The sequence below is a fragment of the Erinaceus europaeus genome, chromosome 11 (genome assembly GCF_950295315.1).
Source record: "Erinaceus europaeus chromosome 11, mEriEur2.1, whole genome shotgun sequence".
Classification (NCBI taxonomy): Eukaryota; Metazoa; Chordata; class Mammalia; order Eulipotyphla; family Erinaceidae; genus Erinaceus; species Erinaceus europaeus.
Genome location: NC_080172.1, coordinates 70,971,794 through 70,995,070, shown reverse-complemented (window position 1 = coordinate 70,995,070; position 23,277 = coordinate 70,971,794). Strand labels below are relative to the sequence as shown.

The 23,277-nt window shown below is 45.1% G+C and overlaps 7 non-coding genes across 7 annotated transcripts; 2 read left to right on the top strand and 5 right to left on the bottom strand.

Annotated features, from left to right (window-relative positions):
• Positions 1-1,604: 1,604 nt before the first annotated feature.
• Positions 1,605-1,678, bottom strand: TRNAN-GUU (transfer RNA asparagine (anticodon GUU)). The gene has a single exon. It is a non-coding gene; the product is annotated as a tRNA-Asn (tRNA).
• Positions 1,679-2,158: 480 nt separating this feature from the next.
• TRNAH-GUG (transfer RNA histidin (anticodon GUG)) lies at positions 2,159-2,230 on the top strand. The gene has a single exon. It is a non-coding gene; the product is annotated as a tRNA-His (tRNA).
• A 4,740-nt stretch (positions 2,231-6,970) lies between these two features.
• On the top strand, positions 6,971-7,042 carry TRNAE-UUC (transfer RNA glutamic acid (anticodon UUC)). The gene has a single exon. It is a non-coding gene; the product is annotated as a tRNA-Glu (tRNA).
• Positions 7,043-9,525: 2,483 nt separating this feature from the next.
• Positions 9,526-9,596, bottom strand: TRNAG-CCC (transfer RNA glycine (anticodon CCC)). The gene has a single exon. It is a non-coding gene; the product is annotated as a tRNA-Gly (tRNA).
• A 6,607-nt stretch (positions 9,597-16,203) lies between these two features.
• TRNAH-GUG (transfer RNA histidin (anticodon GUG)) lies at positions 16,204-16,275 on the bottom strand. Its single transcript has one exon. It is a non-coding gene; the product is annotated as a tRNA-His (tRNA).
• Positions 16,276-18,501: 2,226 nt separating this feature from the next.
• TRNAE-CUC (transfer RNA glutamic acid (anticodon CUC)) lies at positions 18,502-18,573 on the bottom strand. Its single transcript has one exon. It is a non-coding gene; the product is annotated as a tRNA-Glu (tRNA).
• A 733-nt stretch (positions 18,574-19,306) lies between these two features.
• TRNAV-CAC (transfer RNA valine (anticodon CAC)) lies at positions 19,307-19,379 on the bottom strand. The gene has a single exon. It is a non-coding gene; the product is annotated as a tRNA-Val (tRNA).
• Between the last annotated feature and the right edge of the window lie 3,898 nt (positions 19,380-23,277).

Below are 23,277 nucleotides of genomic sequence, written 5' to 3'. Positions count from 1 at the left end.
GGATAACAGAGCACAGTTGAGCCCTTGGCTCCTGTCTGCCTCTCTCTGCCCTGCATGGATCTTGACACTCCTGAGCACAGGGCCTGTCCTTCCTCTAGCGACTCCACTATGGATGTATTTCACTCATACTGCCACATGCAATGAGGTTCTTTTTAGCCACCACATCCTCAAATTCATACACATTCAACTTGAGGGCCTACTAATTGGAGGTGTTCAGATTCTGGGAGGCAACAGATTGAACTTGGCCCTGCCCAAGGCCTTAGTCACACACTCCTTATTCAGCAGTGTTGTTTTCAACGGGCTGGCTTCACAGGCGGGTAACAGACGACCCGGGACTCATGGCTGGGTTGTACACAGTATCTCTTTATTCATGCAGGACGCAGCACAATCTAAGCCAAGCTAAGCTAAACTAAAAACTACAATCTTGTCCTTATAAATATACTAGCCCAGTAGGGTGGGAACAGGATGCGACGCAGAGAGGGTGGAGAGAAAAGTGACTGGTGAAAATCAGGGTATGACAAGGAGAGGGGGTGGAGAAGGTGAGAATTCTACCACTAAACCACCAATGCCCTGGAGGGAAGGTGGTGCTTGTTAACAGAGGTTATGTAAATAGAATACGGTGTTAAGCAGGGGGGATTAAACTAATGAAACAGAAGGGGTTTTTTAAGCATACCAACACAGCATGATGACCTAGCCAGTGGGGACACCAGCCACAGTACCTGGGACTGTCCAAAAGCACCTATGTACCTGTCTAGAGCCTAAGACTGAGGCCTGCAAGTGGTCAGGTATAAAGGGAACACTTCAGTGAGAAAGAAGAGCAGCCTCCAGGGTCACCCACAAGGCAACAGGTGGCAGACACCACCTGGTGGCAGCTGTTTGTCATTGCGCTCCTACCTGAACAAACTGAAGGGGGTGGGGAGGCCCAGCTATAAAAAGTATTCCACTTATAAGGAAAACTCTAAACCCACTAAATACAAAGAACCAATATACACCAGTACAAGAGCAGGAGAAAAGCATACCTAGTCACATTAGAATGAAATCATCCAAATCCTTTGGGTGGGAAAGTCTCCAAAGCAAACAGAGGAAGAGAGTACACACAGGAAGATTAAGTAATTTAAGTGACCTTCCCGGACTCTCTCCTGTGTATAAAAAGGTATGCAGAATTGATTACCTCAAGTTGTAATTGATTAGCCCAAGTTGTAAGTATACAACCATAGAGCACACTTAATTTGAAACATCTAAATAGGCCAAAGTAAAAAAGAAAAGTACGTTGGTCCGAGAGGTGGTACAGTGAACAAAGCATCAGACTCTCAAGCATAGGTCCTCAGTTCAATCCCGGGCAGCACATGTACCAGAATGATGTCTGGCTCTTTCTCTCCTTCTATGTTTCTCATAAATAAATAAATAAATAAAACTTTTTTTTAAAAAAAAGTGTTCTTAGGCAGTAATCTTTCTTTAAAGAATTGTACAAACAATTCAGAACACAGCACAGCAAAGGGGAGGGTGGAGAAAAGACATTTGAACGATCACATGATGATTCTTAGCTCTTAACAATTTTTTGTTTCACGCTGCAGAATTTATCCTGAAGAACTAAAAGCCACTGACGTCCCTGGGTGGGCTCGAACCACCAACCTTTCGGTTAACAGCCGAACGCGCTAACCGATTGCGCCACAGAGACTCACGGACATGTACGTTGCAGTCAGTCTTGAGAGTGAGCATTTACTCAACGCCGGGCGGAGCACTTGGTCCCAGTACCGCGAGCTGGTGCCCAACCACGCGAAGCAAATGCTTGGGGGTCCAAGCGGCGCGCTCGGCCGAGGGGAGCGGGAAAGAGCGCGGTCCGCCTGGGGAGAAGGACAAGACCGAGCGGCCGGAGAAAAACCGGGGAGACGGGGCCCACGAGCGCTAGTCCTCTCGGTAGACCAGCGCAGACGCCGGGCCAGATACCCGGCACTCGATGAGCAGTGGGTAGTCTGTAATCTGTAGTCGGGGCTGAGAGTGGAGGAAGGGTGTCGGTAGGGTCGAGAACGCGAAAGAGTGAAAAACATAATATAAAAGTCCGTCCGCACACTCCAGGGACAAAGCTGGGCGGCGGCTGGAAAGAAGTCACGTCAGAAGGAAAGAACCATGACGTCTGTGCTCACAGGCAGCATGGCTTGCCGTGATCGTATAGTGGTTAGTACTCTGCGTTGTGGCCGCAGCAACCTCGGTTCGAATCCGAGTCACGGCATTTATGAGTTGCCTGTTCTTTTACACTACCCTATCTTGAGGGTTAGAGATACCATCCTCAGTCCTGCTGAGGAAGAAAACGCAGCAGCCCTCAGGTAAACCAGAAAATACACCCCCAAAGTCACAGCTACTAGTTAGCACAATGTCTATGTGTGTCCTTTTTTTTCTGCTACAATGTTTCAAGTATCATCAGAGCGTTAGGGGCATAGATACACGAAGACAACCAGCTTTTTTTAGAATCTTACGATTAAGTTCAAAACCTTACGAAGAAATTCAAAGCACGCTCTCAACACAGATCAAATGGGCTGACCTCAGCTTGTACCCCAGTTTTTTATGCTAACAGGATGCTACTGAAGCATACTTTACAGAGGAGAAAACACACAGTTTAAAAAATACATCTATTTATTCATTCCCTTTTGTTGTCCTTGTTGTTTTATTGTTGTAGTTATTATTGTTGTCGTCGTTGTGGGATAGGACAGAGGGAAATGGAGAGAGGAGGGGAAGGCAGAGAGGGGGAGAGAAAGATAGACACCTGAGATCTGCTTCACTGCTTGTGAAGCGACTCTCCTGCAGGTGGGGACCCTTGGGCTCAACCTGGGATCCTTACTCCGGTCCTTGCACTTTATTCCATGTGAGCTTAACCTGCTGCACTACTGCCCGACTCCCAAATGCACATTTTTTTTTTCAAACAAAAATATGTGTGCAAATTTTTGAAAGTATGTATTTGTGGGGTGGGGCATAAAAAAGAAAAAAGTATACAATTGCTAAATCACACACACACACACACACACACACACACACACACACACACATCTTTAAAGCTCAGTGGCTTGCCTTTTCACAAATGTCATACACATGAGACCTTGTAACAGAAAACTGTCACAAGCCCAGCAAGGTTCTTAGAGCCCCTTTCCAGACAGTGTCCTCCTCCCCCTTATTAGGACACAACTATTGTGACAACTGTCTGGGCAGAAGAGTTTGACTTTTGTTTTTTGCCTCCAGGGTAATCACTGGGACTCAGTGCCAACACTACAAATCCACTGTTGCTGGAAGCCATTCTTTCCCATTTTGTTGCTCTTGTTGTTGTTTTTATTGCTATTGTTGCCATTGATGTTGTTGTTGGAGAGGACAGAGAGAAATTGAGAGAGGAGGGAAAAACGTAAAAGGGGAGAGAAAAACAGACACCTGCAGACCTGCTTCACCACTTGTGAAGAGAGCCCCTGCAGGTGGGAAGCTGGGGGCTCAAACTGGGATCCTTATACTGGTCCTTGGGCTTCAGGCTATGGAATTTAACCTCTTTTTTGAAGTCACTCAATGAGGGTGCAGATGCCAGAAGATGAGAAAAGGGAAAAGGATGGAGAGAGGTCACAACAGAGTGAAAAGCACAATGGTCCACATCTGTCAGGAGCATCTGAATTTTCTGTTAAAGAATATATTTAATTTCTTTTATTTTAGTGAGAGAGTTACAGAAAGAGACCAAAGCAGTGCTCAGCTCTGGTGTATGATGATTCATGGTGCATTGAACCTGGGACTTTGCATAACCATTATGCTATCTCCCCAGCTCAGACATTTTTTTTCTATTATTATTATCCAGATTTGTTTATTTATGAGAGAGAGAACCAGAGCACCACTGTACTATTTGCAATGTTGGGGAACAAGCTCTGAACCTAATACGTTTGTGTCCAATGCATTTTTTTTTTAATTTATTTTATTTATTTATTCCCTTTTGTTGCCCTTGTTGTTTTATTGTTGTAGTTATTATTGATGTCGTTGTTGTTGGATAGGACAGAGAGAAATGGAGAGAGGAGGGGAAGACAGAGAGGGGGAGAGAAAGACAGACACCTACAGACCTGCTTCACCGCCTGTGAAGGGACCTGCCTGCAGGTGGGGAGCCGGGGGCTCGAACCGGGATCCTGATGCCGGTCCTTGAGCTTAGCGCCACCTGCGCTTAACCCGCTGTGCTACAGCCCGACTCCCCCAATGCATTTATCTATTGTGTTACCTCCCAGCCTGTGGACTCTGTTTTTTCAGTGTATATCATGCTTCTGAGATCCATCCACGATGCTGCAATGATAAGCCATTGGTCATGCTGCTCATGGGTGTCAGTACAACATGGGAAGCATCTCAGCTAGCTATGGACTGTGTGAATAAACACTTTTGAACACTCCTGCACCAACTGTTTTGTTCTGTTTCATTGTTTCTGCTTCATTGTACATCAAATGCTAGAGATGCCTAGGCAGGGGGCAAGTGCCATCTTAACTTTGACAGAAATTCTGGGGTATGGGGAGATAGCATAATGGTTATGTGAAAGAGTCTTATGCCTGAGGCTCTGAAGTCTCAGATTTAATCCCCAGTATCACCATAAGCCAGAGCTGACCAGTGCTCTGATCTATGGGTCTGTTTTTCACTTCTTCTTCTAGCATTTGCCCTTCTTCCATAGCCAGTCAACAGCTTCAGGTTGAAAGCTGTCAGGAGCTGCTTGTTGCTGGCTTTGAAAGTGACTGGGATCCATGTGGATTCAGTCGGCTAGGAAGGATCCTCAGTTTCCCCAATGAATGGGTACTCAGGGGATGCACCACGAGAAGGTCGATCCAATGCATCCCCTTTTTCACTTAAACAGGCAAGCAGTTTCCTAGAATAATTTCTCTGCAGCAAGGACAGTTATCCTGCATTGTGGTTTCCATTCTATGTTCTGTGTCTTTGAAAATGTGCTTGTACTAGGTAAATAATAGTGTCACAGTGATGGCTTAAATCCCTGTTTCCTGATGAGAAATGAAGTGGTACATAAATGTTCCTTTACCCAGCTGGTTAAGTGCACATGGTGCAAAGCACAAGGACCACCATAAGGATCCCAGTTCAAGCCGCCGGCTCCCCACCTGCAGGAGTGTCCCTTCACAGGTGCTGAAGCAGGTCTGCAGGTATCTGTCTTTCTCTCCCCTTCTCTGTCTTCCCCTCCTCTCTCCATTTCTCTCTGTCCTATCCAACAACAATGACAATAAGAATAACTACAACAATCAAACAACAAGGGCAACAAAAGGGAATAAACAATTATATGTGTGTGTGTGTGTGTGTGTGTGTGTGTGTGTGTGTGTGTGTATGATGCAGACTTTAAAAGAAAAACAAAAACAAACTTCTTTTTCCAAGCTGGTTCCAGAGCAGGTTGGATTTCAGGATATCAGAGATACTGACATCTTATTACCATGTTCTTCTCTTTTCTTTGAAATCTCAACCTATCCTATAAGAGAACGATCACCACCACTCTCTTTTACTCTCATCAGAAGTCTTGGGGAAGGGAAGCTATGCAGCTGCTTTCTCCTAGGCCAGAGGCAAAGGGCTTCTCTGGAGCTCTGGCTCATCTGGGAAGTAACTTTGGGTGGGTGGGACCACAGAGGGCCCTGAAGGCTGCATTGAAGAGGGAAGGAGTGGATATGGATGCTTCGCTCACATCACAATTAAGCTTTATTCTTTCTGTGGAAGGCAATGCATACCTGCTCATCAAGATTTAACAGGAGGCCAAATAAAATGCCCTTTGAAGACTCTCTCCAGATGAAATGAACTTGCAGAAGAAGGAGCCGTGCCAAGAGAACACTGCCTTCCACCTGGCTGGTTCTTATAGTCACACTCAAAAGAAACTTTTTATTTATTTATTTATTTTATTTTATTTAAATTTTAAAATTACTATTATTATTTTGATTTTCACTAGAGCACTGCACAGCTCTGGTTTATGGTGGTGTCAGGGGATTGAATCTGGGACCTTGGAACCTCAGGCAAGAGTGTCTCTCTGCATAAGCATTATGCTACCTACCCCACTTGAAGTTTGTTTTATTGTTATTTTTGTTGTTGTTGTTGTTGTTATAAAACCAAACTAATGAAAGGCTCAACTCTCGGTAATCTCAGGAGCTCCTATACATGGTCCCAGACCCTAAGGTCTAGTTGAGCCACAGTCATCAAAGAGAAAGAGAGAGCTGAGTGGATCTAAGGGAGCTGTGGTGAGATCCTGCTACCACAGTTCAGTGACCAAAACCCGAGAGCTGTGCACTCCAAGAGTTTTCAATAGGGGGTTGATTTGGGCCTGGTGGCCACTTCTCCACCCAAGCAAGTGACGTCACATAAAGTCCTAAGCCATTGCTGCCAGATGGTGGTTAGACGTCCTGCCCACCAAGGAGAAGCCCTCCCCATGGAGAGTAGGAGAATAAATGACCCGACCCAAAGCCACCACCCTGCAGAGGGTGAAAACCCTGGCGCCGAGCCACGTCCACACACCTGAGCTGCCAGACGTGAGGAGTGGCTTGCTGGCATGGCAGGTTGGCAGGTGGGCAGGTGGGGAAGGAGGGACACCCCGCCTCCTCCGAGGAACCCAAGATTTGGGCCTGGGCGTCCTGAAGGGGGCGCTGGCGTCAGTCGCGATGGGAGACTGCAGGATCCGGGTCCAGCTCCGGGCCGGGAGTCTAGGTGGAGAGGGGGCTCCTGCCACGCGGTGTGGGTTCCTCAGCCCCGAGTCCTTTATGAAGTTGGGGTCCCGGGTCTTAGTCTGTACCTCTCTTCGCCGTCGCCGCCGCCGCCCAAAGGCGCCTCTCCCGGGCGGCCCTCGGAGCCGGCGGCCTGGAGGAGACTAGTGAGTGGCCACAGGCTGTTCCTTAAAGCAAGTGGGGGCGGAACAGAATGGCCTTTTGCACAGATTTGGAAACTACAGGGGACTGCCACCATTGCCAGGCATAGAGAAAGAGTGCTTTACATAGTCTCCCTGGTGGTCTAGTGGCTAGGATTCGGCGCTTTCACCGCCGCGGCCCGGGTTCGATTCCCGGTCAGGGAAGCCTTTTACCTACCTAGCTTCCTCATAAATTATTTTCAATTACTCATCTTCTAGCGTTTGCCCTTCTTCCGTAGCTGTCAACAGCGTCAGGTTGAGCCTGATGTAAAGTTACGAGACCTCCTTTGAATCTGGAGAGGTGGCAGTCGTTGACTATGTGGGTCATGGTCTGTCTGGAGCCGCAGGGGCAGTTCGGGTCATCTCTGGCTCCCCAGCGATGGAACATAGCGGCGCACCAGCCATGGCCTTTTCGATAGCGACTGAGGAGGGCCCAATCATAACGTGCTAGGTCAAAGGCGGGTTGACGCTTGCAGGGGTCTGTGATGAGGTGTTTGTTCTTTACCTCAGCTGACTGCCAACTTGTTTCCAAGAGTCTGGAACAGAGAAGTTCAGTGTAGGCGTAGGGGACCAGATTGGGTGACAAGACGTCAAGCGTTGGACAGGGTGGACGAAGATATCCGCGTATATTGGCAGGTCCGGTCGAGCGTAGACGTGGGAAATGAACTTAGATGATGCCGCATCCCGACGAATATCTGGTGGGGTGATGTTGCTAAGAACTGGCAGCCATGGAACAGGGGTGGAATGGATGGTTCCAGAAATTATTCAATTACTCTAGAATGAGGAGAGTAAATACACCAACCACACAAGTCAGCAAACTTCTCAGGCCCATATAAGTTTTGCTCACGTTTACTCCTGTATGTATTACAACTTAGAAAGTATTCACTACAACTTCAGGCTCCCAACCCTGTTTAACAAAGGAGTATAGTTTGATAGCAAAGTCAGTAGTCCCTTTGTAGTTTCGCCGTCATTTAACAATGAAAATGTACAATCACAGTGTAAGAAAATTAATCCATTTTACATTAAAAAAAAAAATATTCCGGGGGTCGGGCGGTAGCGCAGCGGGTTAAGCGCACGTGGTGCAAAGCACAAGGACCAGTACAAGGATCCTGGTTCGAGCCCCTGGCGCCCCACCTGCAGGGGAGTCACTTCACAGGCTGTGAAGCAGGTCTGCAGGTGTCTGTCTTTCTCTCCCCCTCTCTGTCTTCCCCTCCTCTCTCCATTTCTCTCTGTCCTAGCCAACAACGAACAACATCAACAATGGCAATAATAGTAACCACAACTATGCTACAACAAGGGCAACAAAAAGGGAGAAAAAATGGCCTCCAGGAGCAGTGGATTCATGGTGCAGGCAATAACCCTGGAGGAAAAAAAAAATTCCATGGATAGTGCCTTTTTTTTTTAGATTTCTTTAATATTTATTTATTTCCATTTGTTGCTCGTGTTGTTTTATTGTTGTAGTTATTACTGATGTCATTGTTGTAGTTATTACTGATGTCGTTGTTGTTTGATAAGACAGAGAGAAGTGGAGAGAGAAGGGAAGACAGAGAGGGGGAGAGAAATTCAGACCACTGCAGACCTCCTTCACCGCCTGTGAAGCGACTCCCCTGCAGGTGGGGAGCCGGGGGCTCGAACCCCATTCTTACACCGGTCCTTGAGCTTTGCGCCACCTGTGCTTAACCCCATTTTACATTTTAAAGACAAAGAGAAAAGTCCAGAGTATCACTGAGCTTCTTGGGAGCCACAGATCTCCACAGATTTGTACGTGACATTTGTTCACCCCTAGTCTCTCTAACAACCACAGCCTCAGGCCCCTGAAATCAGAAAAACTTCAGAGGACCGAACAAGAGACCTAAAACAACTCTCAGCAGCTCCCTCCTGCAGCAGTCGGCGGCTTTCCCTTATTAAAGGTGTCATGTACAGGCTGCCGCCTGCTGCTACACAGGGACAGGACAGGGACAGAGACACCGACCCGTTTCTGGAACTCCGCTGGGTCCCCGAGGAACGCTCTGCGAAGCCACTTCTCGAGGCCGAAGTGGCTGAGGAAGTTGGCACGTCGGGTAGTAGACGTGGCGCGGAGCGACCCGGGGGCCTGTGTCGGCTCTGCGAGAGGCCCCTCGGAGCCCCTGGGCCGCTTCGCCGCGGGCTGCTCGCCACTCGCCTCCCCAGCAGCTCGGGCGCTCCTGCAGGGCCCGCCTCCCCTGCGTCGGGCTCCACAGCGAGACCCGGCCCAGCTCCCAGCCCAACGCCCAGCTTGTGATGCTGACCTCGCGGCGCTTCGGGTCCCTGGGGTCCTCCACACAAAGGCTGCGGGTAGCCGTGGGACAGTGGCCTTAGGTGCAAATATTCACACTCGCAGGCTCAGCGGAGTCTTTGGCGGGTGAAAGGAGGGAGCTCGCCCGCCAAGCAGGAGGTGGTCACTGCGTCGCCGGCCGCAAAAAGTTTACTCCATAGAGTGGAGACTGCAGTTTAGATACAGTTTAGAAGGAGGGACTACTCATTTCCCGGTCAGAAATTATCTTTGTTGTTAAATTGTCGCTGTAGGACTACTAGTGTCAAAACCTAAGAAATTAAATAATTTGTTAGTGCCACAGGAAGGGGGTAAAAAAATCGGTGCCCTGGAAGAAAATGGAACCGGTACTGCACGATGCATTGGCCGGGAATTGAACCCGGGTCTCCCGCGTGGGAGGCGAGAATTCTACCACTGAACCACCAATGCCTCGCTGAAATTCTTTGTCTCCTACCGCCTCAAAAATATCGTCTAAGTTGTCTAAGGGAAGGGGAGATTTGTTGAAAATCGGTTTAACATCCCTGAAAAAAGTGATGTGCTGGAGAGAGGTCCTGAGTTTGATCTCTGGTGTAGAGTTTCAGAGTGATGTTCTGACTTCTTTCTCTTGGAAAATAATGTAGCACAGAAAGTGGAATAGTGAGTAAATTGCTGGTCTCTCAAGTATGAGGTTCTCGTGCCAGAGAGAAATCTAGGTTGTTGTTGTTGGTGGTGGTGGTGGTGGTGGTGGTGGTTGTGTGTGTGTGTGACTGTGTGTGATATCTAATTTTATTTCTCTCTCTCTCATTAATAAATAAAATCTTTTTTTTTTTTTTGCCTCCAGGGTTATTGCTGGGGCTCGGTGCCTGCACTACAAATCTATTGCTCCTGGAGGCTATTTTTCCCCCTTTTGTTGCCATTGTTGGTTATCGTTGTTGTTGGATAGGACAGAGAGAAATCTATAGAAGGGAGACAAAGATAGACACTTGCAGACCTGCTTCACCATTTGTGAGGTGACCCCCCCCTGTAGGTGGGGACCCAGGGGCTCAAACTGGGATCCTAAACTGGTCCTTTCATTTAGCACCATGTGCGCTTAGCCCACTCTGCTACCGCTACCGCTTGCCCCCCAAACAAAATCTGTAAAATAAAGATATAGGGGCGGGTGGTGTCACACCTAGTTGAGCCCACATATTATAGTGTTAAAGGATCCAGGTTTGAGCCCCTGTAACCTTTAGCGGGTTTGAGGAATGTGTCTAGTTGCTTGGTTGGGTAAGTGACATTCAAATTCAAATCCAGGGAACAAGTAAATAAGAATCATATTGGAAATAGGAATAGAATAATAAAATCAAAACAGACATGAAGGAAATACAATCAGTGAAATCACGCAACTTTTTTTTTTTGCCTCTGGGGGCTTGGTGCCTGCACTTCAAATCCACTGCTCCTGGAGGCTATTTTTCCCTTTTGTTACCCTTGTTGTTGTTGTTATTGTTGTTGTTGTTGGATAGGACAGAGAGAAATGAAGAGAGGAGAGAAATAGAGGAGGGGAAGACAGAGAGGGAGAGAGAAAGATAAACACCTGTAGACCTGCTTCACTGCTTGTTAAGTGACCTCCCTGCAGGTGGGGAGCTGGGGGCTCAAACTAGGATCCTTCTGCTGATCCTTGTGCTTTGAGCCATGTGCACTTAACCGGCTGTGCTATAGCCCACCCTCTGACAACTGCTCATCTCTGGCTTGTGGTGGTGCACAGGATTAAACCTGGGACTTCAGAGCCTCAAGCATGAGAGTCTGTTTACATAACCATTATGTGATCTACCCCTGACCTCAGACAACCTTCAAGTGATGCCCATAGTTTGTTGGCTGCAAATGTTTTCAGCCACACTGTGGTTCAGTGATTTGAATACTTGTAATCAAATTTACTATTGTTGTTAATCTTTTCTCCTACTTTAACCATCCTTAAATTCATCTCACTGAGGTATGGGAATCAATACATCATGAAGGATAGACACATTGGTGAGAATGCAAGTGGTAAGACAATAAGGTGTAATGATCAGAATTCCCGGGGAATATAGGAGTTGGGAATTGGGCTCTGTGACCCTTCTATAGTGCCTTGATAAAACTCAGAACAAGATTCAGCCCTAAGTGGAAAGCCACATACATTCCACTAGTCAAATTTTCTGATCAGGGAAAATTATTGTTATTATTATTATTTACTGTTTAGTAAAATAGTACTAATGATAAAGAAAGAGAAGGGGATGCCAGGTGGTGGCGAACCTGGTTAAGAACCTGGTTAAGCACTCATGTTACAGTGTACAAGGATGAAGGTTCAAGCCCCTGGTCCCCACCTGCAGGGGGAAAGCTTTACAAGTGGTAGTGCAGGCTTCTTTCTGTCTCTCTCCCTCTCTATCTTCCCACTCCCCTCTCAATTTCCCTCTGTCTCTAGCAAATAAATAAATTAATTAATTAAATATTTTTAAAAAACAAAGAAAGAAAGAGAAGGTTCCAGAGTAGGCAGTGCTGGGGTACAAGCTCAGGACTCATACTTCAGAATCCAGTGCTTTTATCCACTACACCATCTTTTGGATTATGTATTTAACTTTCTGAAAGAAAATTAATTAGAGGGGTGGAGTGGTGGCATACCTAGTTGAGCACACATATAGCAATGTGCAAGGACCAGGGTTCAAGCCCCCTGCTGGGGGAAAGCTTTGTGAATGGTGAAGCAGTGTTGCAAGTATATTTCTGTTTCTCTCCCTCTCTACCTCTTTTTTTCTCCTGAATTCTGGCCATCTCTATCAAATAAGAAAAGATAATAAAATATGTGGTCCGGGAGGTGGCGCAGTGGTAAAGCTTTGGATTCTCAAGCATGAGGTCCCGAATTTGATCCTTGGCAGCACATGTGCCAGAGTGATGTCTGGTTCTTTCTCTCTCTTCCTATCTTTCTCATAAAAAAAAAAAAAATCTTAAAAAGAAAAAAGATAATAAAATATAAAATTAAAAAGAGGAAAATATTTTTAAAAAGAAAATTAGAGCAAGGGAGATAGCATAATGGCTGTATAAAGATTTTCTTATATGAGGCTCCAAAATCCCACGTTCAGTTCCCCACAGTCAATCAATTCAACCCCCAAACTGAGCAATAATCTTGGTAAAATAACAATATTAATCAGACTCAGATTATGTTAGGGATTATAGAGTCCCTCTTTACTCTTCCATTAACATTTGTCATACCTTATTTCAAAGTTGAGTCTCAAACTGGAAAGCCTCTAAGACAGATACTTCTATTATGGTCGTTTCATCTAGTTTTCCAGGATCCTAATCATAGCCCAAAAGAAAAAAAAGGTTGGGGAGAATACAGGTCCAAGAAGGATGACAGAGGACCTAGTGGGGGTTTTATTGTTATATGGGAAACTGGGGAATGTTATGCATGTACAAACTATTGTATTTACTGTTGAATGTAAAACATTAACTCTCCAATAAAGAAATTTAAAAAAAAGAAAGAAAGAAAGAAAAAAGAAAAAATGTGACTTTAATGTTGGACTGTGCTGTTGTGCTTGAGTGTCTGCTAAATAACAGCCTTATGGTAAAATTTCTGTTTTGTTATAGTTCATCTTTATTGGTGGGTGTTTATTATTTTAAAAAATATATTTCTGGAAGACATATTAAAAAGAAAGGAAGATAAGTAATTAATCATTTTCATTTTTAGAACCATTTTATTTATACCAGAACACTGATCAACTATGATTTATGGTAATACCAGCAACTGAACCTGGGACCTAGGAGCCACAGACATAAAAGCTTTTGCATAACCACTATGCTAACTCTATAGCCAACAAAGAAAGGAAGAAAGAAATTACTGTTATTTTATTATTAATAATAATAATCAGATAGCAGAGTTCCCAATTTATTGCTTTCCTGAACAGTTTTCTTTATAATTAACTTATTGCTTTTATGTGATAATTCATTACAAACAATGAGCCAATACTGGTTAAATGTTTCAAATTAATATTCATAATAATATGAACAAATTGGTTCAGGTTTAATCTCTTTTGCAGTTTGTGACACTTGACAAAACAGTATCATGTGTCCATTATTAGTGTGTGACACAGGAACTTTGAATACTCTGAAAACTTTCTGTACACTTGTCCATTCCCTCCCCAGTCCTTGAAAACACTCATCATCTTTTTCATGTTTTTGTAACTTGGTCTTCTCTAAAGTGTCACATCGTTGGAAATACACAGTATGTGGACTTCAAACTGATTTCTTTCATAAACAATACTAATCTATGATTCTTTCCTGCATTTTTATGATAGTCTCAGACACTTACTTTTTAAAGTTCATTTAATTAAAAATTTTAAATATTTTATTTATTTATGTATTATTGGACAGACAGACAGAAATTCAGAGGGGAGGAGGAGATAGAGAGGGAGAGAGACATAAAGATACCTGCAGCCCTGCTTTACCACTCACGATGCTTTTCCCCTGCAGGTGGGGACTAGGGGCTTGAACTTGGGTCCCTGCATACTATAATGTGAGTGTTTAACTAGGTGCACCACCAAATGTCCCTATTTAATTAATTTTTGTAAAGACAGAGAGAAATTGAGAGCAAAGGGGGTATAGCAAGGAAGAAAGAAAAAGAGACACCTGTAGCACTGTTTCATCACTCATGAAACTTGCCCCTCTACAGGTTGGGACCAAGATGTTTGAACTTGGGTGCTCCACACAGAGCTCTACTGGGGGCACCACTGCCTGGCCCCTTTATTTATTTTTAAAAGTAGCTATTTGAGGGACCGGGAGGTAGCAGTGTACCTGGCAGAGTGAATATGTCACAATTTTCAAGAATCAGGGTTCAAGCCCTTGGCCCCCACCTGCAGGAGGAAAGCTTTGCAAGTGGTGAAGCAGTGTTGCAGGTGCCTCTCTATCTTCCCTTCCCCTCTTGATTTTTTAAAAAATATTTATTTATTCCCTTTTCTTGTCCTTGTTGTTTTATCGTTGTAGTTATTAATGTCATTGTTGTTGGATAGGACAGAGAGCAATAAAGCGAGGAGGGGATACAGACAGGGAGAGAGAAAGACACCTGCAGACCTGCTTCACCGTCTGTGAAGCGAACCCCCGTGAAGCGAACCCCCTAGAGGTGGGGAGACAGGAGACTCTCACCATCCTTACACTGGTCCTTGAGCTTTGTGCCACGTGCATTTAACCTGCTGCGCTACTGCCTGACTCTCTCCCCTCTTGATTGCTTATTGTTCAATAAATAAATAAAGATAATACAAACGTTTTAAAGAAAAGTACTTATTTGGGGGGGGGGGGCGAGCAGCATTATGGTTATGCAAAGAGACTCTCAAGTCTCTCTAACATATGCCATGGCAAAGATTGAAGTCAGGGCCTCTTGCTTAAGAGTCCAATGCCGGGGAGGGGGTGGGATATGGAGATTGGGTGGTGGGAATTGTGTGGAATTGTACCGCTCCTACCCTATGGTTTTGTTAATTTATCCTTTCTTAAATAAAAAAAAAAAAAAGAGTCCAATGCCTTATTCATTGTGCCACCTCCTAAGTGATCCCATTTACTATTATTTATTTATGTATTTATTTATTTTTGCCTCCAGGGTTATCGCTGAGACTCGGTGCCTGCACTATGAATTACTGCTCCTGGAGGCCATCTTTTCCATTTTGTTGCCGTTGCTGTTATTATTGTTGTTGGATAGAACAGAGAGACATCTGCAGACCCTGCTTGTGGCTCCCTCTGCAGGGGCTCGAACCGGGATCATTATGCAGGTCCTTCAGCTTTGCATGCTGTGCACTTGACCCGCTTTGCTACTGTGCCCCTCCCCCCAATTTAGTTATTATTTATTTGTTTACACACTTTGTTTTCACACTGCATAATTTCACTGCTCCTGGAAAACTCTTTTTCAATTTAAGATAGAGACAGCAAAAGTGAGAAAAAGAGAGAGAGTGAGAAAGAGCAGACACCACAGTATCTGTGAGCATATTGCCACCTAAGGCCATTATTCCTACTAAGGTCACCTTTTATGGAAGGTCCCAGGGACCCAAAGAGCTAAAGGGTCACCCTCACAGGCTGGGTATAGGCCTGGGAGCTGGCCAGGGTCTCTCTGTGAAGCAGGATGCACAAAAGGCCCTGCAGGAGTGCAGCTACTGCCTGGTGCTCTCCAGCAGTGCGGAAGGAGTGAGTCCAGGAGGCAGGAGAGTGACTCAGAGATTCAGAGGGGCCTTGTTTCAGTGTTAAACGATGGTGATGAAACATTACAAACCATCAAATTTTCTGTATCTCCTTGTTAAACATTCTTAGGAATCAGACATTGTAATGAATAACTTAAACTATTTCATTTATTTATTTTAAAATAACATATATTTTAGATTAAATATATATATTTTAAAGATTTTATTTATTTATGAGATAGATAGGAGGAGAGAGAAAGGACCAGACATCACTCTGGCACATGTGCTGCCAGGGATCAAACTCAGGACCTCATGCTTGAGAGTCCAAAGCTTTACCACTGCACCACCTCGCGGACCCCATTAAAATATTTTTAGTGTTTATTTATTTTCCCTATTTTGCCCTTTTTAAAATTGTTGTTACTGATGTCGTCGTTGTTGGATAGGACAGAGAAAAATGGAGAGAGGAGGGGAAGACAGAGGGGGAGAGAAAGATAGACACCTGCAGACCTGCTTAACCGCTTGTGAAGCGACCCCCCTGCAGGTGAGAAGCATGTGCCCTCAACCAGGTCTTCCATTGCCTGGCCCCAACTAAGCAAGATTTGTGGGGTGAAATGTATTTGGGGTAAAAAAAAAAAAATTCCCTGACCGACAATCAGGGCCGGGAATCCTAGCCACTAGGCCACCAGGAAGAGAGAGGAGGATTGCTTTCTCTTGGTAGGAGAGCACTGCACTGCGCTTATCTATGGAAAGATTTGATCTTCTTGACATGTATATGCAGATAGCAGTAGTGATTGTTACCTGTGGTCTACAAATCGGTGCAAAATACGTTTCTATTCGGTCTCTCATTTTAAAAGAGTGAAAAGGAATTCAAATTGCAAACAATAACGACAAGCTGCCGTGACTCGGATTCGAACCGAGGTTGCTGCGGCCACAACGCAGAGTACTAACCACTATACGATCACGGCGCGCCATACCGCCTGCAACAAAGGCATGCCTGGATCCTTCTCTTCACACAGGACTTCATTCCAGCCACTGCGGTTGATCTTTATACCGAGCGGACTCTCCTTTTTGCTCTTTCGCGCCCCCAGTCTCTCCTGCCCACTTCCTCTACTTTGACCTCCGACTTCAGATGTACCCACTTCTTAAGAGTTGGGTGAAGGTGGAGCCAAAGGGCCATGCCTGGGGGGCAGCCACACGAGAGTTCAGCCTCCTTTGGGCCTCACGGGATTCAAACCCAGCAGCTGGCGGTGGCGGCCTGGGCCGTCTGTGCGGAAGCCGCCTCCAGTAGCTGGGAGGCCGTGCTGAGAGCCTGGTGTCTGGGGAGTCGGGCTCCCATTCAGCAGAGCGCTCCCGCTCAACTCGGAGACAGTTGCTTCCAGCAGCTGGGAGCCCGCACGCCATGCCGGGCGGATGCTCCGTCTGACTCACTATACCGACTGTAGAAGGGCTCCTTCAGGGGTCTCTGTGGCGCAATCAGCGTGTTTGGCTATTAACCAGGAGGTTGGTGGTTCGAGCCCACCCACGGACGGTTGTGGTCTTTTATTACAATAGAAACGTTCTTGCAGTTATCAGTTTTATTCTCTAGCTGATGAACAAGGACAACTGCACCTCCATTCCCCCTTCCTTTCTATGATTGATGTGTGCTGCTCAACAGACCTGTTGACCTAATCCTTCAGCAAGACACCCCGCTACTGATGAAGCCCGGCCTCTGAGAAATCAGATTATGGAAAGAACAGAGTCCTCCTGTGCATTTTGAACTCTGTATAACAGAGAAGTGTCTCCCTTTGCTTTTTTATGATTGTATCTGACTTAACCCAGATATTTTCTTTTCTTTTTTTTTTAAGTTTTTTTTTTTTTTTTAAGATTTTATTTATTTATTAATGAGAAAGATAGGAGGAGAGAGAAAGAGCCAGACATCACTCTGGCACATGTGCTGCCAGGGATTGAACTCAGGACCTCAAGCTTCAGAGTCCAATGCTTTATTCACTGCGCCACCTCCTGGACCTCACCCAGATATTTTCAAATGAAGTGGATTCTAGGATTTTATGCTTCCAATTCGTGCAGCGATCATAACTCTTCTACACTGTCTTGCACACAGGACAGAATCCTTGAGGGCCAATCGCTCTGTACCTCTCTTTATGTGGTTTTCTTAGGATTCTATCTCCTATCCTCTTTAGATTACTAGCAGTGACACTGATTTGCTATTTTAGGGTTTCCTTCCATCTTTACAACACCTGTCTTTAATTTACCAGAGCTGATCAGCCTGGAAGATAGCATATTTCTACTAGTCTTCCCTGATGGCCTTCATGATGATAGTGTTCAGTATTTTACTTTATATATTATAAACTGCATAATCTGTCTGTATGACTTTTGTTTAAGTTACCCAGATTTGTTTTACAGTTATTTATTTACTTTTATTTTCTTTCTTTCTTTTCTTACTCATTTACACCCCCCCCCTTCATTAATGAGAAAGCTAGGAGGACAGAAAGAACTAGGCATCATTCTAGTACATATGCTGCTAGAAATCAAAATCAGGACCTCATGCTCAAGAGTCTAGTGCTTAATTCACTGAACCACAATCCTGGACCACAGAAGGACTTTTTGCATAACCACTATGTTATATCCTGGAAGGCTCAATTTTTGTTTGTTTATTTACTTTTTTTAATTTACTTATTACCAGAGCACTGCTCACCTCTGGTTTATGGTGGTGCAGGGCATACCTACCGCCCGCTTCTTTTAAAAAAATTGATAAGTGCCACAGCAGTTATAGCAAATGAAGCTGAAGGGTGCAAGTGGCCCTCAAAACATCAGCCGACTACTATACATATAGAAGGGTGTGCAATGGGAAGAGGTGAATGGAGTTTAAAGGGTGAATATGTTCCTAATTGCTAGTTCTGTGGGATGACTATTAAAATCAGGTTTAACTTCAGGTGATGATAATTTTCTGTGTGCAGTCAGGAACCAGAATTTTGTATTAATTAATTTTTTCAGAATGCTGTGAGTTCTAAAAATTTTTCCCTGAGCAGGAATCAAAACGAATCCAGAGCGGTGAGAGAGCCGAAACCTAACCATTAGACACCATGGAATAAAAATGATACACTGATTTGTATACTTAAAGAGAAAATCTCAATTCAGAGAAAAAGTACCCAGAAGATGACTCTAGCAAGTGAGATTCCTAAAAATTTACCGCTTTCCCTGACCGGGAATCGAACCCGGGCCGCGGCGGTGAGAGCGCCGAATCCTAACCACTAGACCACCAGGGAAGACAGACACAAGCCTTTCTCCCTTCCCTGACAAGGCTCAACAATGACCTTACCGGAGAACCAGGGATGCGAGCGACCCTGGCCCGCTCTGCCTGCCGGCTCCCCGCTGCGGGGCACCCCATCGTCACCTCCATCCCAGGGCAGCGCGGTGGTCCCCGCCCGAACACGGGGAGTGGCCCGGGGCCCTCTGGCACCTCCCGCTCTGGCGGCCGAGAAGGACGCGCCGTGTCTGCAACCCGAGCTCCGCAGCAGTCGCGTCCGCTGGGCGCGCAGAGGGCGAGGGACCCGGTTAGCTGCGCGGGTGTGAACGCGCTGGGGTGCGGGGACAGAGGCCCGGGGACCTCCAAGGGGAGCAGCGCACCCGCGCCCGGCACTGGTTCGCGCCCCAGCTGAGAGCAGCGGGGTTTTCCCTTGTCCCTGGAGGCCGAGTGCCGGCGCCCAGTGCGGGTTACCGGGAAGCGCGGCGTGGAGGGAGAAGGCCTCGGTGGGGCAGGAGAGGCTGCAGCTTTGCGGCGGGAACAGAGTGCGGGGAACTTGTTCCTCCCGGAACGGCGGTGGGGCTCAGGGTGAGCGGCGCCCCCGCCGGGTGAATCGGGGTCCCAGCGTCTGTGGTGACACGACAGGCCGCTGGAGGAGCTCCGCTCTCCCCAACTGCCCCCAGCCGAGGTCCCATTTGGCGAGGTTTCGTTTTGTCCTGAGTGAGGTCATTTCCCACGGGGGCAAAAGTGTAACTTGTTTCCGCCCGGTTTCGAACCGGGGACCTTTCGCGTGTGAGGCGAACGTGATAACCACTACACTACGGAAACCTGTCTTTAGAAGTGCTTTAATAGTTACTTACCGAAGCTCGCTTTCAGTTCTGTCGCAACTTGCCTAGCCAATTTTCTTTATCTCGCCTTTTCTTCTCTGCCACCCTCTTTCTCCTTCCCCTCTCCCTCCTGCTATACTAGACTCCAGCAGCACAGAAGAGCCCCCAGAGAGGAGTCAAGGGTTCTCAAAAGTCATTTCGTGCAGTTTTCTCCATCCGGGTGTCTCAGCCCTGTGGACCCACTTTGCCTTAGGGATCCCGCGTCCACGCAGAGGTCTATTTCCACAGCCAAATGACCCTGCACTCACTATTGTCTCACTCACCTTCTGGTTCCTGGACGCTGTAGTGATCGCCATTGTAGACATGACTTTGTGGGCTTGCATCCTGACTTCTGTGGCAGGTTCCACTCTGGGTTTCTTTTTTCTTTTCTTTCTTTCTTTTGTTAATCTGTCTTTTTTTTTTTTTTTCTTTATTGGGGAATTAATGTTTTACATTCAACAGTAAATACAATAGTTTGTACATGCATAACATTCCCCAGTTTCCTATATAACAATACAAGCCCCACTAGGTCCTCTGTCATCCTTCTTGGACCTATGTTCTACCCACCCCAGAGTCTTTTACTTTGGTGCGATACGCCAATTACATTTCAGGTTCTACTTGTTTTTGTTTTGTTTTGTTTTGTTTTGTTTTCTGATCTTGTTTTTCTTCTGCCTGAGAGTGTGATCATCCCATATTCATCCTTCTGTTTCTGATTTATTTCACTTAACATGAATTTTTCAAGGTCCATCCAAGATCATCTGAAAACGGTGAAGTCACCATTTTTTACAGCTGAGTACTATTCCATTGTGTATATAGATAGACCACAACTTGCTCAGCCACTCATCTGTTGTTGGACACCTGGGTTGCTTCCAGGTTTTGGCTATTACAAATTGTGCTGCCAAGAACATATGTGTACACAGATTTTTTTGGATGGGTGTGTTGGGTTCCTTAGGATCTATCCCCAGGAGAGGAATTGCAGGGTCATAGGGTAGGTCCATTTCTAGCCTTCTGAGTGTTCTGCAGACTGTTCTCTACAGAGGTTGGACCAATTGACATTCCCACCAGCAGTGTAGGAGGGTTCCTTTGACCCCACACCCTCTCCAGCATTTGCTGCTGTTACCTTTTCTGATGTATGACATTCTCACAGGAGTGAAGTGGTATCTCATTGTTGTCTTTATTTGCATTTCTCTGACAATCAGAGACTTGGAGCATTTTTTTCATGTGTTTCTCGGCCTTTTGGATCTCTTCTGTGGTGAATATTCTGTCCATGTCCTCCCCCCATTTTTGGATGGGGTTATTTGTTGTCTTGTTGTTGAGTTTGGCAAGCTCTTTATATATGTTGGTTATTAAACTCTTGTCTGATGTATGGCATGTAAAGATCTTGTCCCATTCTGTGAGGGGTCTCTAGGTTTGGGTAGTGGTTTTTTTTTTTTTTTTGCTGTGAAGAAGCTTTTTAATTTGATGTAGTCCCATAGGTTTATACTTGCCTTTGTCTTCTTTGTAATTGTATTCATTTCATTGAAGATGTCTTTCAAATGTATGCGGAAAAGAGTTCTGCTAATATTTTCCTCTAAGTATTTGATGGTTTCTGGTCTAACATCCAAGTCCTTGATCCACTTGGAATTTACTTTTGTATTTGGTGAAATACAGTGGTTAGTTTCATTCAGTTTCATTCTTCTGCATGTTTCAACCCATTGTTTCCAACACCATTTGTTGAAGAGACTCTGCTTTCCCCATTTAATAGTCTGGGCCCCTTTGTCAAAGATTAGATGTCCATAGATGTGGGGGCCACTCTGGGTTTCTGACCCCGTTCCATTCACTAAGTGTGAAACTGATAGTCCATGAGCTATTCTTCTTCTAGCGTTTGCCCTTCTTCCGTAGACAGTCAACAGCATCAGGTTGAGCCTGATGTAAAGTTTCGAGACCTCCTTTGAATCTGGAGAGGTGGCAGTCGTTGACTATGTGGGTCATAGTCTGTCTGGAGCCGCAGGGGCAGTTCAGGTCGTCTCTGGCTCCCCAGCGATGGAACATAGCGGCGCACCGGCCATGGCCTGTTCGATAGCGATTGAGGAGGGCCCAATCATAACGTGCTAGGCGGGATATTATGTAAATTTACTATTATTATATTTATTTTTCCTACCAGATCACTACTCAGTTCTGTTTGATGTTGGAGCCAGAGACTGAACCTGAGACCTTGGTACCATGAAAATCTTTTGCATAACCATTATGCTGTCTCTGCATTCCCATAATTATATTATATTATGGTATGGTATGGTATGTTAATTTATTACCAGAAAATTGCTCAGTTCTGGTTTATGGTGGTGTAAGGGACTGAAACTGGGACTTTGGAACCTCAGGCATGAGAGTCTCTTTGCATAACCATTATGCTATCCCCCCCACCTTAATCTCCATATTTGTATGTTGAATTACTAATGCTCAATGTAGCAATATCTGTAGGCATTGCCTCTAAGGACATACTTATGATTAAATAAGTTAATAAGACTGGGTCCTAATCTGGTAAACTAGTACTCATGTAAGAGGAAGGACACCAAAGATATCTTTCCATGCATAGAGACAAGGTTGTGCAAGAACAGAGGGAGAAAGTGACCTTCTCCAAATGCCAGGAAAAGACTCCAGAAGAAACCAGTCCTGGGGAGATGGTGCAGTGGATAGGGCATTAAACTCTCAAACACGAAGTCCTGACTTTGATGCCTAGCAGCACAAGTACCAGAGTGATGTCTGCTTCTTTCTCTCTCTCCTCCTAATAAATAAAACCTTAAAAAGAAGGAAACCAGTTCTGGGGGCCAGATATTGGTGCACCTAATTGAGGACCCCTACTCCCCACATGCAGGAGGAATGTTTCACCTGGGGTGAAGCAGGTCAGCAGATGTATATCTTTCAGTCTCCCTCTTGACATCTTCCTCCCCTCTCAATTTTTCTCTGCCCTATCAAATGAAAATTGAAAGGTAAGGATAAATAAAAGGGAAAAATTGTCATGGGGTGCAGTGGGTTTATAGTGCCAGCACAGAGCCTCCCAGCAACAACCCTGGTAGCAAATAAAGGGGGGGGAGAGATAAGAACAAAGAAATGAAACCAATTTTGTCACTGCCTTAATCTTGAATTCTCAGCCTCCAAAAATGTAAGAAAATAAGTATCTATTATTTAAGCCACCCAAATTGTGCTATCTTGTTATGACAGACCAAGAGATTAATGGACATTGTAACTGAACTGCATTGATTACATAATGCAATTTTAAAGTACCATTAGAAATATATTATCAGATTTCTTGGTCTAAAGAAGGAATCATGTCTTTTTTTAAATAAATTGTCTTCCTTAGTTACATGGGTACTTAAAACCTGGACCTTATTCCAAGAATCAGGCAAAATGGGAAAAAAAAAAATGCCAAAGCCAGCAAACTGGTAGGTTGTGCAGTAGATGAAGCAATGGCCACTTAAGTATGAGGTTCTGTTCTTGAGGTTCTTTTTTTTTCCAGAGCAGTGCTCAGCTGTGGCTTATGGTGATATGGGAGATTGAACCTGAGACTTTGGATTAAGTACAAGGTTCTGAATTCAACCCCCTAACATTGTTTGTGCCAGAGTAATGCTCTGGTCCTCTTTCTCTCATAAAGTAATAAATATTTTACTAAAAAAAAAACCAAAGCCACATGGATTAAATATCCAAAGCCACTTGATTAACTCAAGCAATTACAGTAATGGCCTGAGAGAAGAGCAGACACAATTAGTTATTTGTAAGTATAAGTATTCCTCCTTTCTTTCCTTCTTCTTTTTTCTTTTTTTCTTTTTTTTTTTTTAGAGATAGAAAGAGATTATAGAACTAAATTTCCTTCAGTGTGGTGGGTG